This window comes from Petaurus breviceps, unplaced genomic scaffold (genome assembly GCF_028583685.1).
Source record: "Petaurus breviceps papuanus isolate PSGF00001 unplaced genomic scaffold, PetGlider_PUasm1.0 187, whole genome shotgun sequence".
Taxonomy (NCBI): Eukaryota; Metazoa; Chordata; class Mammalia; order Diprotodontia; family Petauridae; genus Petaurus; species Petaurus breviceps.
Window position 1 is genome coordinate 1,944,584 of NW_027185799.1, and position 7,773 is coordinate 1,952,356.

Genomic DNA, 7,773 nt, shown 5'->3' on the forward strand with positions numbered 1-7,773 from the left:
TATTGATTATAATAATTATGATAGCTAGAATTTGTATAGCATTGGAAGGTTTGTGATTTTTGTTGCTTTTTATTTAGTTGTTTTTCAATTTCTCTGTGATCCTATTTTTGAGGTTTTCTTGGCAAAGATAATAGAACAGTTTGCCATTCCCTTCTCCAGCTCATTTTACAGTTGAAGAAACTATGGCAAACAAAAGTTATAAGTGACTTGCTCAGAGTCATAGAACTAATACATGTCTAAGGTCAAATTTTAACTCATGAAGATGAGTCTTCCTGATTCTAGAGCCAGTGATCTATGCACTGTATCAACTAGCTGCCCCACGGTTTGCAAAGCACATTACTATCTTTTTATCCTCACAACAACCTTAGAAGGCAGGTGCTATTATTATTCCCCATTTTACATTTGAGGAACCTGAGGCAGACAAATTATGCGACTTGGCCAGGGTCATACAACTAGTACTTATTTGAATTAGGATTTGGACTCAGGTTTTCCTGACTCCAGATCCAGCAATCCATCCATTTTACCATCTAGCTCTGTGAAATAATTTTGACAACCCTACTCAATGTAATTAGTATTTGCTCAATTCATTGTGATTTAATGAGTACCAGTTATTGTATTAGTGAGTTAAGTATAATAGAGTTAAGTTTGATTCAGTTAATTCTGTAAGAATAAGAGTCATGTAGGTTATAATTAATTAACCCCACCATGTTCTGATGATAATGTTACTTTTATTTGATTTGTGGGATAGATCAATATGTTATTGGGTAGATTTATATTGTATTGATTAGGCCTGATATAAAGACTTATATTAACTTGTGTTAGGAATTTGCTATGTTATTACTCCCCTCCCCCTCCAACTCCTATGAAAAGACTATACTTGAAAAACCAGTTGTATTGTCATAAACATTCCTCTATGCTGTAGCTTTAGAATATCATTGGCAAGTGGAAGGCCCCAAGACATTGCTGACAAGATCTTAAGGCCTAAATCCTGCTGACAACGCACTGATGATCAATGGATGCCTCCCTTAGCCAATCATAGAGGTTCTCCCACTTCTGCAGATAACCAATCATGGACCTGAAATGCCTTTGATTGCCCTCCTAAGGTCTTTAAAAATCCCAGCTTCGAGCAGAGGGATCTTGGACTGCTGAGGAAAGTCTTAGATCCAATTGCTTAGGGACCACAAGTCTCCCGAATAAACTGATTGTGTTTGGAATGCTGATTCACTTGTCTTTTGCTGCAGATTGGATTCTTGCTGTCTATAGCTGCCTCTATTAGAATGAAGGATTTTTATTTTTCCTAGCAAGGGAAACTTGCTAGGAAACTGGAGGGTACTCCCCACCCCCCAAAAAAGAAAAGAAAGAAAAAAGTGAAACATTTACAAAATATACAGACAAGAGCAAAAGGAAGATCAGAAAGCAACACAATCAGGGTAGTGTTGGTATTACAATGTCAAATTAAATATATGTTAAGTAAGTTTACATGCTCAATTTATTATATACTTAATAAGAAAATGAAGCTATATATAACATATTTTAAGACATATACTTTTTTTCTGTTCTAATGTATATATGGAAGTGTTCATTTTAGCTGTAGTGTAAATATAATTGCCATAAAATAAAAAAAAGGAATGAAACCATATATAATGAAGGTTCACCATTTCATCCAAAATCCTTTATTCTGTTTTCCTTTGGATGTTTTCATTTGTTGGTGTTGGTCAAGTGAATAATTTAAAGTAATTAAAAAAATATTATCCATAAATGTCTCCCTAGCTGAGCAAAATCCATGGATATACACGTAGGTTGACATGAGTAGGTAGCCATGACATGGACAGATGACTGAATGGTTATTTACGAAAGTAATGGAATATAATTGTACCATAAAAATGAAAAAAATGAAAAATTCATAGAAATTTGAAGCTTATGAGAACTGAAAGAATTAAGTAAGCAGAACCAAGAGATCTGTATACATTGTCATCATGGTAATATAAAGGAAAACAATTCAACAACACATGAATTCAATGACCAATACTGATTTCAGACGATTGATGACAAAACACTCCTCTTAGTACTATCTTCCTAGATCTCTCCTCCTTTTTCATCCAAGTTCCTTGCCACCCAAGACCAGGTCTTCATCACCTCCCCTGATGATGGCTATTGCAATAGTTTCCTAATTGATCTCTCTGCTTCAATTTCTTTTCATTCCAATCCATCTTCCAAAGAGCCACGATGTCACCTCCTTTTCAATAATCATTAATGGGTCCCTATTACCTCTAGGATCAAATGTAAACTCTATACTTTTAAAGCTCTTTACAATCTAGTCCTTTCCTATTAGTCTTCTTTGGTGTTCCCCATTTACATGAACTGATACAAAGGAAAATAATTAGAACCAAGGAAACAATATACACAATGACTAAAACAATGTAAACAGAACAACCACCATAAAACAATAAAAAAAAATTGCAAAATGACAAAGAAAAACTTTGGTCCCAAAAAAAAGAGAAAAAAGGGGATACCTGCCTCCACTCTTTTTTAAAAAATATTTTATTTTCCCCAATTATATGTTAAAACAATTTTTTTTACATTTTAAAAAAGTTTTAAGTTCCAAATTCCATTCCTCCCTCCTTCCCCTCATCTTTCCTGAGACAGTAAGAACTCCGATATAGGTTATACATGTGCAATCATGTAAAACATTTCCACATTAGTCATTTTATACAAGATTTAAACAAAAAAGAAGAGACAGAAAGAGAAAATAGTATGTTTCAATCTGTATTCAGACAGTATCAGTTCTTTCTCTGCAGGTGGATAGCATATTTCATCATGATCCTTTAGGATTGTCTTGGACCATTGTTACTGAGAATAGCTAAGTCATTCACAATTCTTCATTGTACAGTATTGCTATTACTCTATACAACGTTCTTCTGGTTCTGCTCACTTCATTTTCCATCAGTTCATGTAAGCCTTTCCACGTTTTTCTCTGCCCCCACTTCAGAATTGTGAATGGGGCTCACAGGTATGGAACATTGCATATGTCAGATTTCTCCAGTGTTTGATTTATTTTGCTCTTTTCCCCCCTCTTTCCCCCCCCCTTTCTTTAAAAAAAAAATTCATTGTTGTAAAGGATGGCTCTCTGGGAGAGGAAGGCATACAGGTAGAAATTTAGGTGATGTAAAACCAAAAGATTTATTTTAAAAGTATGTCAAGGATAGATACCACTTTACTTTTGTTTTTGAATTCAGAGCAATTAGCCTAGTGCTTGGTACACATGAGGCACTTCCTAAATTCTTTTTGATTGGTTGGTTGGTGGTCTACAGGAGAAGAATGAGACAAATGTCAGGCAGTGTGACAGTTCATTTTGTTTTACTGTTCTCTAAGGAAAGGTTCAGATGGCATTGAGTAGGGGTATTGGGAGATAAAAACAATGTTCATAAAGCTTCAATGAAACATCTATTAAAAGTGATATGGAGGTAAGTTGCAGAAGATGGACTGGTATGCACAGATTGCATTCTGGAGGACATACCTACATCAATGGGATCCCAGTGAGGTCCACTGGGATATTAGAGAATGTGAAGTTTGAAAAATTACATTTCTTTCTGTCTTCTTAAGGGATTCTCAGGGACATAGCTTTCACATGTTCAAAAATGATAGCAGCATTATGCAGGGATTTGCAGTGAGTCATTTGGTCGTTATTTTTATCCTATTTGGGAAAATCTATGTGCCAATTCTTATCTATTTCTGTTATAACAATTTTCAAAGCAAGCAAAGACACAGAAAGGGCAAGGATTAGAGTACTAGCGATACTTCACAGGCCTTCTCCAATGCCTGCATCATATTAGATTTCATATTATACCACAGCAGGAATTCTCAAAATAGCCCATGGGGACCCAAGGAGGAAACAGCTCACATATTATCCCTCTGTGATTTATAAAGTTTATATGCAGCCATTATCTCCTCGAACAACCTCACAACAACAATCTTGTGAGGTGGGAGAGGACAAGGATTATCCCTGTTTTGTAAATGAAGAAACTGAGGCTCAAAAGTATGACAATGACAAGTCATCAGTAAATAGTTTCAAACCCAGTGTCTCCAAAGGCTTGTTTTCTTTCCATCAAGAAGTGCTTCCTGAGGGTCATCTATAAAATGATTATCTTATTACATTAATGTTTATAATACAAAATTGTCTTTTAATTCCTGGAAATAATTACTTGTGTAATCCAATTGAACATGTGCTCCTTGAGAACATTTTGTATTTTCAGTGCCTAACATAGTGCTTGACACATGGGAGCTTAATAAATGCTTGCTTTCTTGCTCCCTCCTTTATATCTCATCAGAAACATTGCTATTCCCATTGGTACTAAGATTTTGATTATTTACAACTCACCTTTCTAGTATTTTAAGTTTTACAAAGCATCTGCTGGACCTTGTTTTCTCTCTCTACATTAAAGGTGATCTCATCCACTCTCATGATTCCAGTTCTCTAAGACATTCACCTAAATGTCCTACAAGTATTTCAATGACTCCAAATGGAATGATCTTCTTTAACAATTTCTTTCCTCCAAATTCAGGTATTTGTTAGAGGTAACACCATCTTGGAGTTATATGTGACTTTTCCTCTCTCCTTCATACCCACATCCAACCAATGGCTAAGCCTCGTCAGTTCTACCTCTAGGACATCTTTTGTACTTACCTGTTCTTTCTGCTTTCACATGTGAAAACTCCTTGTTCAGGATCTCATCACTATTTGTCTAGACTATTATAGAACTCAACTAGTCAAACTGCCTCTAGCTTCTCCTTCTTCTGGTGGGGGCAATTTCTTCACTTCCACCTCTCATCTCCACTCAAGTTGAGCTTGTTTTTCCTTAGAAGGTATTGAAACTATCATTGACTGGAACAGGAAACTAAGGCTTGGACAATTGATGCGGTTTCCTGGTCATATAAGCACCTAAAAGTCTGAATATAGGAGGCTGGAGCCCTTTTGTGAGGAACAAGAAATTGTGCACAATTGAATCTGGGCTTCTGGTTCTGTATTTTTCCCTTTCCATGGCTAAGTAAACCTCCACTTGTTAACTGTTAGGTGGATTATGAGTATCTCATTTTATTCTAATTGCAGACCTAAATTGCCAGGAGAATCAGCCTGGGTCAGGACCAGTCTATTACAATTGCATCCTTCCATTGCAGCTGTCAAAATAATCTTTTTAAGGTATGAGTCTGAATATGTCACTCTGCTGTTCAAAAACACTGTGGGCCCCGATTCTCTCTAGGATAAAATGCAAACTCTCTCGTCTGGCATTTAAGGCTTTCCACGAGCTTGCTCCATCCTGTCTTTTTTGTCTTACTTCATGTTACTCCTCTCCCTGAGGTCTATAGTTCTGCTCAACTGGTTCTATTAGCAATTTCATTAATTCAGTACTCTGCTTTGCAAATGCCATTATAATCTCCATGCCTGAAAAATACACACTCATTATTTCATCAAGGTTCAACCCATGTTTTACATCCTACAGAAAGCTTTTCATGATTCCTCTTCATCCCTCACCTCAAGTCATCTGTAATTGTTCCCTCTCAAAATTATTATATAACTATCCTTATCTGTGTATATACTATTTGTCAATTGATTAGATTTCAATTCACAAGCCTTAGATCAAGTGCTGATATGTTTCTTTGTGTATGTGCTATCTCCCTTTTTCTCCTCCCTAGTACTAAGATCCTTAATAACAGGAATTATTGCTTTCTTTTTCTACTTAGCACCCAGCACTGTCATGAGCATATAGTAAGGATATGGCAAATGTTTGTTGAATTGAAGATTTTTTCCTTACAACAATCTTGTAAGACAGGAAGTTATCATTGCCATTTTGTAGATGAGGAAACAGGCTCAGAGCTTAAGTGACTTGCCCAATAGACATCAGGGGCAAAATCTGAACCCAGATTTCCTGACTTGATTTCCCATGCTCTTTTCAAAGGGAGACGGAGCATGACATTAACATTTTCTATCCACCTGATATATTCCTTGCATCAAAAAAGTCTAATACCCACTTATATAGGACAAAGAAATAGCACCAGTTTCATCTTATGTCCCCTTGCCACTATTTTTTTTTACCTCTTTCAAGTAGAAGTTATATTAGTATAAATTGTGATCAGTTTCAACGTAAGATTACAGGCATTTTTCCCTTTAGTGATCTCAATAGCTTTTCCCATACACATATCTGCCTAGGTCCTGAAGATTTATACTATTTAGGCATGGGGTGACTGTTGAGGTGTTTATGCTAGATTTGCTGATATATCATACATACATATAAACATCATAAACTGCCAATCCTAGGTCAGATATACACTGGTTCCTTTGCTACTCTCTGTCCCAGCTCTTCCATCTGCTAGATAAAAGTGTCCTAACTCTACATGTTGTAGAGCTATGTTATATCCATTTATTAAAAAACCCAATTAAGTTTGAAATTCTATTAGAAATACAATAGCAAAACAAAACAAAAAACCTCTGAGCCTAGGCAGATTTTTGCTTTTTGGTTTAGGCTTGTGACTAGCTTGGGTATCTTTTGGTGTGGAAACTCTATTTCATAGATGCAGATTGACAGTCTGTAATTTATTAAATTTAGGAAGCTGTGACCTGTACCCAGGTCCTGCTGGTTTCAAGGCCAGTCTTCAATCCACTATGCCATGCTGTCTTTCTTAAGCAGAAACTGCTTTAGCTAAAAAGCAACTGAGCAGCTCTTGATCTGTACCCAGATGGTGGCAACAGAGAACCATTATTTTGAAGACCAATGTCCAACTCTATCTAATGTATTATGAGTCATATGCATACTATAAAAACTTGGCTACACATAGTTCTTTAACATATTAAATGTAACTTTTGCTGCCATCATAAGCAAAGCAATTGACTTTCCCAGAAAAAAACATTTTCCCCTCAGTAGAAATCTGACATCTTTCTTATGTTATTGGTAAAAGGAAACTCAACAGGTAGCAGGAAAGATACATATTATTAGTACATTGTGAAAAATATGAAAGAGACTGGCCACTGAAAAAATCCAAATTGTCATTGTTATGTGCGTGTTAGTTGAGCTGTTCTTTGAAGATGAAACCCCACACCATTCACAAATGACAGAATTCCTTCTTTTATTTGAAAGGGAATTTTTTTGGTTATAAGGCATCAAGGGAAGGAAACCCTTGGCCAGGTCTGATGCTCAATAAGGGTGCGTGTATGTGTTTTTGTGTGTGTGTAGGTGTGCACATCCATTATATTGAATGACAATTTGTGTTCCCTGTTCCCAGTTACAATTAGATGGCTGAATGTTGATATTTCAAAAACCTACAAAATCAAAGGGCTTTTTAAAAAGTCAACCTGGATTTCTATTTTCCTGTGGGCATGTTGTATTCCTTACTGTGTATATCCTTCCTTCTTTACTAAACTACTAGGCTCTATGAAGGCATTAGAACAGAAAGCTAATGTGATCTCAGCCTTTGTCTAATATCCATACTGAGCAATGTGATAGCTCTATGTACTCTGCTCTGTTTGGACAACACCTGGAGTGTTGGGTTCCAGTATGGATACTACATTTTAGGATAGACAATTCATAAGCTGAAGAGCAACCAGAGGAGAGGAGCTAGGATGAAAAAGGACCTTGTGATCATGCATGTAAGGATCCTTTGAAAGAACTGGAGATATTTATCCTAAAGAACATGATATCCACCTAAAAAATATCAGACGGCTGTCATAGGGAAGAGAGATCAGACTTGTTGGACTCTGGTTTAGAAGGTTGAAATGGGAAA

At 36.2% G+C, this 7,773-nt stretch overlaps 1 protein-coding gene across 1 annotated transcript in view; it reads right to left on the reverse strand.

Annotated features, from left to right (window-relative positions):
• Positions 1–7,773, reverse strand: part of ALDOB (aldolase, fructose-bisphosphate B) — a 57,784-nt gene that overhangs the window by 34,913 nt on the left and 15,098 nt on the right. The gene's annotated exons all lie outside the window — the stretch shown is intronic.